Below are 7882 nucleotides of genomic sequence, written 5' to 3'. Positions count from 1 at the left end.
CCTGCTTTTAGTGCCTCTACAGTGTGTTCTTTTTGCAACACCGGAAGTTGGCACCTTGATACTACGAAATAGAGACTGATTGCCTACCACAGGTCATGTATAGTCAAGTAGTCTTTTCTCTTATGAAAAAGATGGCCATGTGCCGAGGGACCCTACTAGAGGTTGGTGAAATCTGCCATTTTGTCCGCAGCTCCTAGTGGATCTCATCCTATCTTCATCCACTAACATTGTTCATGAGCATTCACAATGCCTACCAACTTTGATTGGACCCAGCAACTAGAAATATTTCCCTGAAACCTAGGCCGAGCCTCTTTGTCGGTTGGGCGCATGGTAAGCGCATGCTTGATCAGAGTCAGAGACCCAATTCCAACAATTCAAGTTACCTCGCTTGTCAATGGTCATGGCAAGAAATTTCGGGGGTTGTCTGGTTAATGAAAAGGTAACATATCGGTCTAGGGACCTGCTTCAAAGTTAAATTAGTAATATACCATAGCAGGAACACGATAATAGTGTTTCATGAATCTGTCCTAATTTTTGAAATAGTCAAATGACCATTCGGAGGCTGTTTGACACTAGTAACAAATTGCTGATGTCTAATGAAACTGTCCTAATAATTGGGACAGATTCATGAAACCCTGTAACATAGTATTTTATGAATCTATCCTGGTCTTGAGGTAGAATAACTGGACATTAACAATATGTTATAAGTACCAAACGGCCCCTTAAAGTACTATTTACTTAAAGTTAATCTGGACATTATATGGAGGATTGGGTGAAAGCATGCCAATTATAATTATCCATCAAACCACACTTTTTAAATGGATTTTATGTTCCCCATAATCAGTTTATCATTCCTGTGCAAACTGATTGGGGAATGCTATGGAATGAGATAAGGGACTCCTTCATTTATTAGCAAAGTTGTGGCTCCTCCTTCCTTTGTATTCAATTCATTAAAAAGTGGAGATTTTGTTTGCCAATTTTAAAGATTTCATTTCATGGGAAGCGCAATGAAATAAAAGTGCCTAGAAGGTGTTGGATAGGAGTCCATTTTTTTTTATCAAATGGGCCTGCATGTTGCATGTTGCATGTTGCATATTGCAGGAAAATAATGAGCTGGCAGGAATTATGCATATGTATGCAGAACAGTTCAAATTTGTTTGATGCCGAATTTGCAATAAATATTTTTTTTTTAAAAAAAAAGAAAAAAACTGTTTGGCATTAAAAATAAAAAAGTGCTTTAAAAATGTGTTTTTTTTTTACTTTTTAACATTTTTTTTAAGAGAACACGTTTTTTTTTTAAAAAAGGTGTTCTTTTAGTTTTAAACGGTAATTTAATTTATCACATCTTTTCATGTTTTTTTTTTTTGAAAAAAACAATTTTTTTATGATTATGATATATATATATATATATATATATATATATATAGACAAAGATGGAAAGGTAAGGTTGAGAAAAAAGGAATTGGGGACCATATTTGCTCACCCACCGAACTTTTAATTTTGCCGGCAAAAGTGGATGTGAAGGGGGGAACCATGGAATAGCTTCTTTTTTCTTTTTCCAGCTTCATGGTGCATTGGCCCCGCCACCAATTAAGTGTGTTCCTTTTGTTTTAGAATAAACATTCTCAGGGAGTGGTGAATTTGAGTTGGGTTTACACATGCAAACACAAGTTCTTTCATCTCAACAACGAAATTCATTTTAGATATGCAAACAATTACATAGACTTCTTCTTCTTCTTCTTTTCTTTTAATGAGAGAGGAAAGAAGCGAAAAACGAATGTTTCGAACAGCCTTCGAGCACGTGAAAAGCGAATCACTTTCCTTTTACATCTTCCATCTTGTGATTGGCTTGAATTGTAAAAGAAATTGGCAGTTCACGCGTCCCTCTTCAAGTGAGCGAGCAAAAGGTTAACAACCCACCGCTCGAAATGCCGTCAATTCTCTTTGCCTCTATAGTACTGCACTGCATCGTTGTCGGCACATAGCGCCCACGACAATCAACTGGAAACATGTCTTTTCATATGCTCCTAACTCATTCAATCAATCAACTGAGATCTGGCTTTTGCCCACTAGCCCCTCCTTTTCTTTTCTCCTTTCTGAAGTGGCTGGGTTTAGTCAGATATGTTCATACCAGCAGATGCACCTGCAGTATTGGACTGTTGCTATTTCTTGCACTTCGGGTGTCATTAATCATGGCATGAGACAGCACATGTGCAGATTGAGCTTTTCTCTATTTTATGTAACGAATAAAATGCGGATATGGTCGAAGCAATAATGCGGGTTCGCTATCCGCAGAAGGTGGGGCAATGTAATATGAGAAATTATGCAGTTAACATACCTACTATACTGTATAGTGTAGTGGTTGTTTGGTTTCTTTTGGCACCGGTGTTCCTACTTTTTTTATTCTTACCAAATCTACAATTGCATGCACTACTAAAAAAAAGGTGGTATGCCTGCGAAAATAGCCGTCGGTGAAAGTTTATTCTTAGCGGCGTGCCGATGGTGTGAAGATTGACTTTCACGGACGTAAGGAGGAAGAAGTCGATGAACATTGTCCTTCACCGATGTTGACCGTTATTGATGTGTGCCGAATACTGTTGTTGAAAATTAGTTTTTATCTACGGCCATAAAATGAATGTCAGTAAAAAGCTTTCACCGACAGGTGCTATCACTTTTACTGACATTCTCTTCACTAACATCGATCAAATTTTTACCAATGTTGCTTCCTCTTTTAGCAATGTTTTCTGGTTGTCCGTCGGTAAAATAGCATTTTTTTATTTTTTTTTGTAGTGATGGCAGTCTGCTATATATCTATCTCTAGCACTTATGCCAACCCTAACCCGTTGATATAGATCGGTAATTTTTCCTAATCATTGAAGGGGCCTCGTGTAACGATAGCCTTTCTTTTCTCCATCAATTTCTTTTTATTTAGTGTAATGGAAGAGTAATGGAGCTGACCTGGACTCATATCCTACTTGACTCGAGCTCGATTCGTTTAAGCTTGTTAACCGGCTCCTCTATTTGATATGCTTTTTGGAATTTGAACATTACAAAAAAAAAATAATAATAACCTAGATTGAACGAGCTTATCCGAGTTTAATCGAGTCAGAGTTCATAAGTCATTCATAAACTCGAGTTTTTGGACAAACATAAGTTCGATTCGAACTCGAGTTGGTTTGACTCAATTCGTCAATAGAAAATGAAAGTGGTTTTATAAAAACTGTGACATTACATTGCAAGAATTATCTTAATAGAAAGGCCATATCAATTATTCCAAGAAGGACCCAGTTTGTTCCACGCATATTCTACTTAGTCCCGCCCATGTGAATTATAATAAGGACTGGTTGCGACTATCCCCATGCAGCTTCTTCTATTGAGGCCACCTAACTAAGGGTGAACAATGACTCGTTAGCTACGATTTTGGACCGAGTCATTTGCTTAATGAGTCGAGCTCGAGTTCATGAGTCGATTCGTTCAAATTATCGAGTTGAGTTCAAGCTCAATACATAACTGCCGAGTCGAGCTCGAGCCTTAATCGAGTCGATATATTCAATCGAGTTTACGAGTTTGTCGAGCTTTAATCGAGTCGAGCTCAACAAGAAACGATGAATATCAATTCTATTCAAAAGGATCTGATCCGGCCCTACTCCAACCCAAATGCCAGCATGTGCACTTGAAATATCGATATCTAAGGAAACTCTCATCTTTAAATTATATAAATCGGGTTTCAACCAAACCCGAAATCTGGGACGGGTTCCGGAACCAAACCGGTTTGGCGAGCGAATGTCCAAAACCTTAGTCCAACAACAGAAACCCAACTAGGTGATCCAGTAAAGGTGGCTAGAAGATGGATAATCCGATCTGAACCGGAGCGTTGGTTCAACAAGAACACCGATCCAGTCTGTCCGGCTCGCAGACGATTCGGGTCAGCATTTTCGGGTCTCGTGTCCAACCTACGACCCGACTTGCCATTGATAAACGCACCGTTGCCGGGCACGGGACGGAGAACGGAGGGCTCGTGATTCGGAGGGCTTTCCCTTGACGGTGCATCCATTAACACAAGGCGGGCCCCACCAGCGTTGGGAACGGCCCCTTCTTGAATTCCCATCATGCCCCTTGACTCCCCACCAAGGTCGTCAATGGGCCTCAACCAACCAAGGATCCGATTTTCTAAAACCCAACCACAGTTAACGAAGGCTTTGATCTTATTCGCATGACCCGAGAAACAAGATCCATCCACTCTTTTTTTTTTTTTTTCCTGAGGTTTTCAGGCTCCAACATGATCCAGTTAAGGATCAGATTCAAGTTGAATATTATCATAACTATATATGTTTTCTCGGATATTTACATGTGCAAGTTTGAATTCAGATTTAAATACATCTGAATCTAAATCCAAAATCTAACTTCACAGTTTGAACTCACTCGATTTACATCGAATTCTTACATTTCCCTTTAAATCCAAATTTGAATTTCAAACTGAATCTTGCAGATTTTCAAAATGTAAGGGTGTTGAATATAAGATATTTGTTTAAGACTGAATCTGATCTCGGATTTGTGTGCAGTTTTGAAATTGAATTTGAACGGAAGTCATTTCTTAAACTCCAATTCCATCTGATTTTTCAATCAAATATTAAATTTTTTTCGTATTTGATTTTTGATTCAATCGAATATGTGATTCGAATTAGATATATTCACATTCTTATGTTAAAAAAAAAATGAAGGATATGGATCGAATATTAAACCTTATTTGGTAAGCCGTTACCTAGGGAGTGGCCCGTAATCGATAGGAGTGAAACCCAAGCGTTATACAGTAAAAAAAGAAAAAAGAAAAGAATCGGGCTTCGTCTAGGACAGTGGATCACAGTCAAAGGAATCGGGTCCGGACCCACTTGTCAGACTCAAGTCCAACCATGACACTATATATGCCCATGGATCGGGTCTGGACAGACCTCAATACGCGTACGATCTGTCCGACGTTTGGTTTGTCAGTTCAGGGTCTGGACCTATGGAAACCCAGGTGGGGGGCTATCCGATGCCTACATAGATCTCGTCCTCTTTTCTATGATTTTCTAAATTATAAAAATAATTTAAAATATTTATTTATTAATTTATAAATAAAATTAGAAAAATTGAAAAGGTACATTATATTCTTTCAAGCTTTTTTTTTTTTTTTTCATGTGAAACACAAGATTCCTATTCTTTACCTCTTTCAAGAAAGGCAAGAGAAACGAGATAAGGAGGTGAGGCATTTTTTTTTTTTTTGATGGTTGGACAAAGTCCCAATCCCTCTCATCTTTCGATAAAAGAAACTCACACTCAATGGATCCAATGTTCGAATCACGTGGTCGTTGTGACGTTCCATAATGTTATTCTACTAAATTGTAAATGATATCAAACATGACACCAGAATTGAAAATGTATCGTAGGTCCACAACAACCTTAGAGGTATAAGGGTATGTCCTTAAAGGTATTACGCGGACCGCAATTTCTCTTACTTAGAACTAAAAGTCCTCAAATTACCTTATGCTTAGTATGAAAAACAAAACTAAAAAAATAAAAATTTAGCTGCATTAATTTACCTGCTTTTGAATCTTTGATAGATATCACAATCAATTCTCACTCAAAAGAAACTTTTTGAAGGACAAGTCGTGGATATGATTTCTTTAAAAAATAAATAGAAAGCGAAGAGCAATCAATTCATCTTCACATGATGTTGATGCGAGTCGCCTTTTTCGAAATTCTTCCTTGTGCTCAATCTTTTCTTGTTTAAAAGAGTATTTTTCTTTTGTTGTCACGATGGGAGTTGTCGGTTCCCGTAATCTATTTCCCAACTAACAAATGAAGCATCATGATTTTCAAATTATCGCTTAATACAGTATGTGTCAAAATCTTATACTTATAACGTATCTTGAGCTCAAAAAGTTCAAAATAACCATCAACAATCAACAGAACACACACACATAAAGATTAGTAATTAATAAATGCCACGAATAAAAAGCAAGACCCAATCATAATTGATTGTTCAAATAATTTTTTGCACAATCTATTCATATGGATATGATCTTGAGAATGTTTTCTTGAGAAGCCTATATTAAGTTAAATAATCTTTTTAGTCGAATAATGTTTTTAGAGTCATAGAAAAATGAATGGCTATTACAACATCAAAATTTACTTGTAAAAAAGTTAATATTTTTTACAAAAACAACTTAAATTATTGTCTATAGAGTACAGACATTCTACCATGTTTATATTTTATTTAAAATATATTTTTTATCAAAAATTTAAAAGGTTTACTTTTATATATATATATATATATATATGAAAAAATGTCCACCACAAGCCGTCCAACTTTTTTTTTTTTTGAGGGGGATTGGACAGTGGCAGGTAGGACCCACTTAGTGCTTGTGGGGGCCCTCCTTCACCTGAACAGCTGGTTAGTACCACTTTTAGAAACCGGTTCCATGGAAGAAGAACTTGACCAATCTGGGCCGTCCTTTTCGGGAGATGGACGGATCTGCCGCTCCAAGAGATGGCATCCAAGGACGCGGGATCGTAAAGGCGAGGACAGCTCAACGGTTGCTCCACTAGTGTGGAGTGGAACTGGTGGCCGCCGACGAAGTTGCTATTTATCAACTCTTCACGATTTAATTATGAAAACATGAAATTAAGTGATTTAGTGTGGTGGGTTTGCATGTTAAAGTCAACTATAAAATAAATCATAAATCATGAGCTAAGTAGCCAAACAAGCTGTGTGTGTATGTGTGTGGGCATGCACACATGCAAGCGTCGCGTGAGTCTAATAAAAAGTATGCACACCGACGGCCATGGTTAAGAGGATAAATGTTGGTGGCGCACAGACCTAAGTCTGGTGTGGACACAACATATGGCTGAACCTAGGTTCAACTTAATCACAACAAGTATTTCAAAGGTTAATCACAACAAGTATTTCAAGGGTTAGTGTGGGCAATGGCCCACACTAGTCACATAGGAGCTCTGCTACTTGTCTAACTTCACCAAGGTATTTTGCATGATATTTTTTTTTTAAATTTCCTCACAAAAATGAAGAAAAAAATAACAAAGCAACTTGGTTTTTATTTTTTATCTAATTATTTCAGCCGCATCCGCTTTATTTATTAACCTGGGCATCTAACATTTCTGTCGAAGCCCAACTGCTACTCAAGCTGGCACGAGTTAGTGCGTGCTATAGTAGTTAAAACCTAGCTGTCTTCTCGAAATTAAAAGAAGAAACAGGTAAAGCATTAACAATCATGGATTAAAAGGGCCTAAAACCAACTGCTTTTTAATAGTTTATTGAAGTGTTCTTCTGAACCATGGGCCAAAAATACTTACTGCTTAAGCTTCGTTGGATCTTTTGCATTATTGGAGTGAGGAGGTTGCAGCTACGTGTCCCTAACTCGCATTTTTGTCAAAATTACTATGGTATTAACAGTTGAAGTGGACAAAAGTACCGCACTTGATGTAAATCATGGAATATAGCTATATGCTCCGAGCAGAGCGAGTAGCATAATTGGTCGGCCTGACTGAAGCAGACGATACATTCTACCAAGCAGACGATACATTCTACCAAGTAGACGATACATTCTCAGTTTGATCTCAATAGGTGATACTCTTACAAGCTGCAAACAATGACATACACAGTTAAAAGTTATACCATAAGACCACCCGTGTCGTCTCGAAACAGCCTTGGACCTTAAGGTTGGGAAGAAAGAGGTCGTACATTCTACCAAGTAGACGATACATTCTCAGTTTGATCTCAATAGGTGATACTCTTACAAGCTGCAAACAATGACATACACAGTTAAAAGTTATACCATAAGACCACCCGTGTCGTCTCGAAACAGCCTTGGACCTTAAGGTTGGG

Source organism: Nymphaea colorata, chromosome 6 (genome assembly GCF_008831285.2).
Source record: "Nymphaea colorata isolate Beijing-Zhang1983 chromosome 6, ASM883128v2, whole genome shotgun sequence".
NCBI lineage: Eukaryota > Viridiplantae > Streptophyta > Magnoliopsida > Nymphaeales > Nymphaeaceae > Nymphaea > Nymphaea colorata.
The sequence above is the reverse complement of the archived record's forward strand: the minus strand, read 5'-3'. Positions refer to the sequence as shown.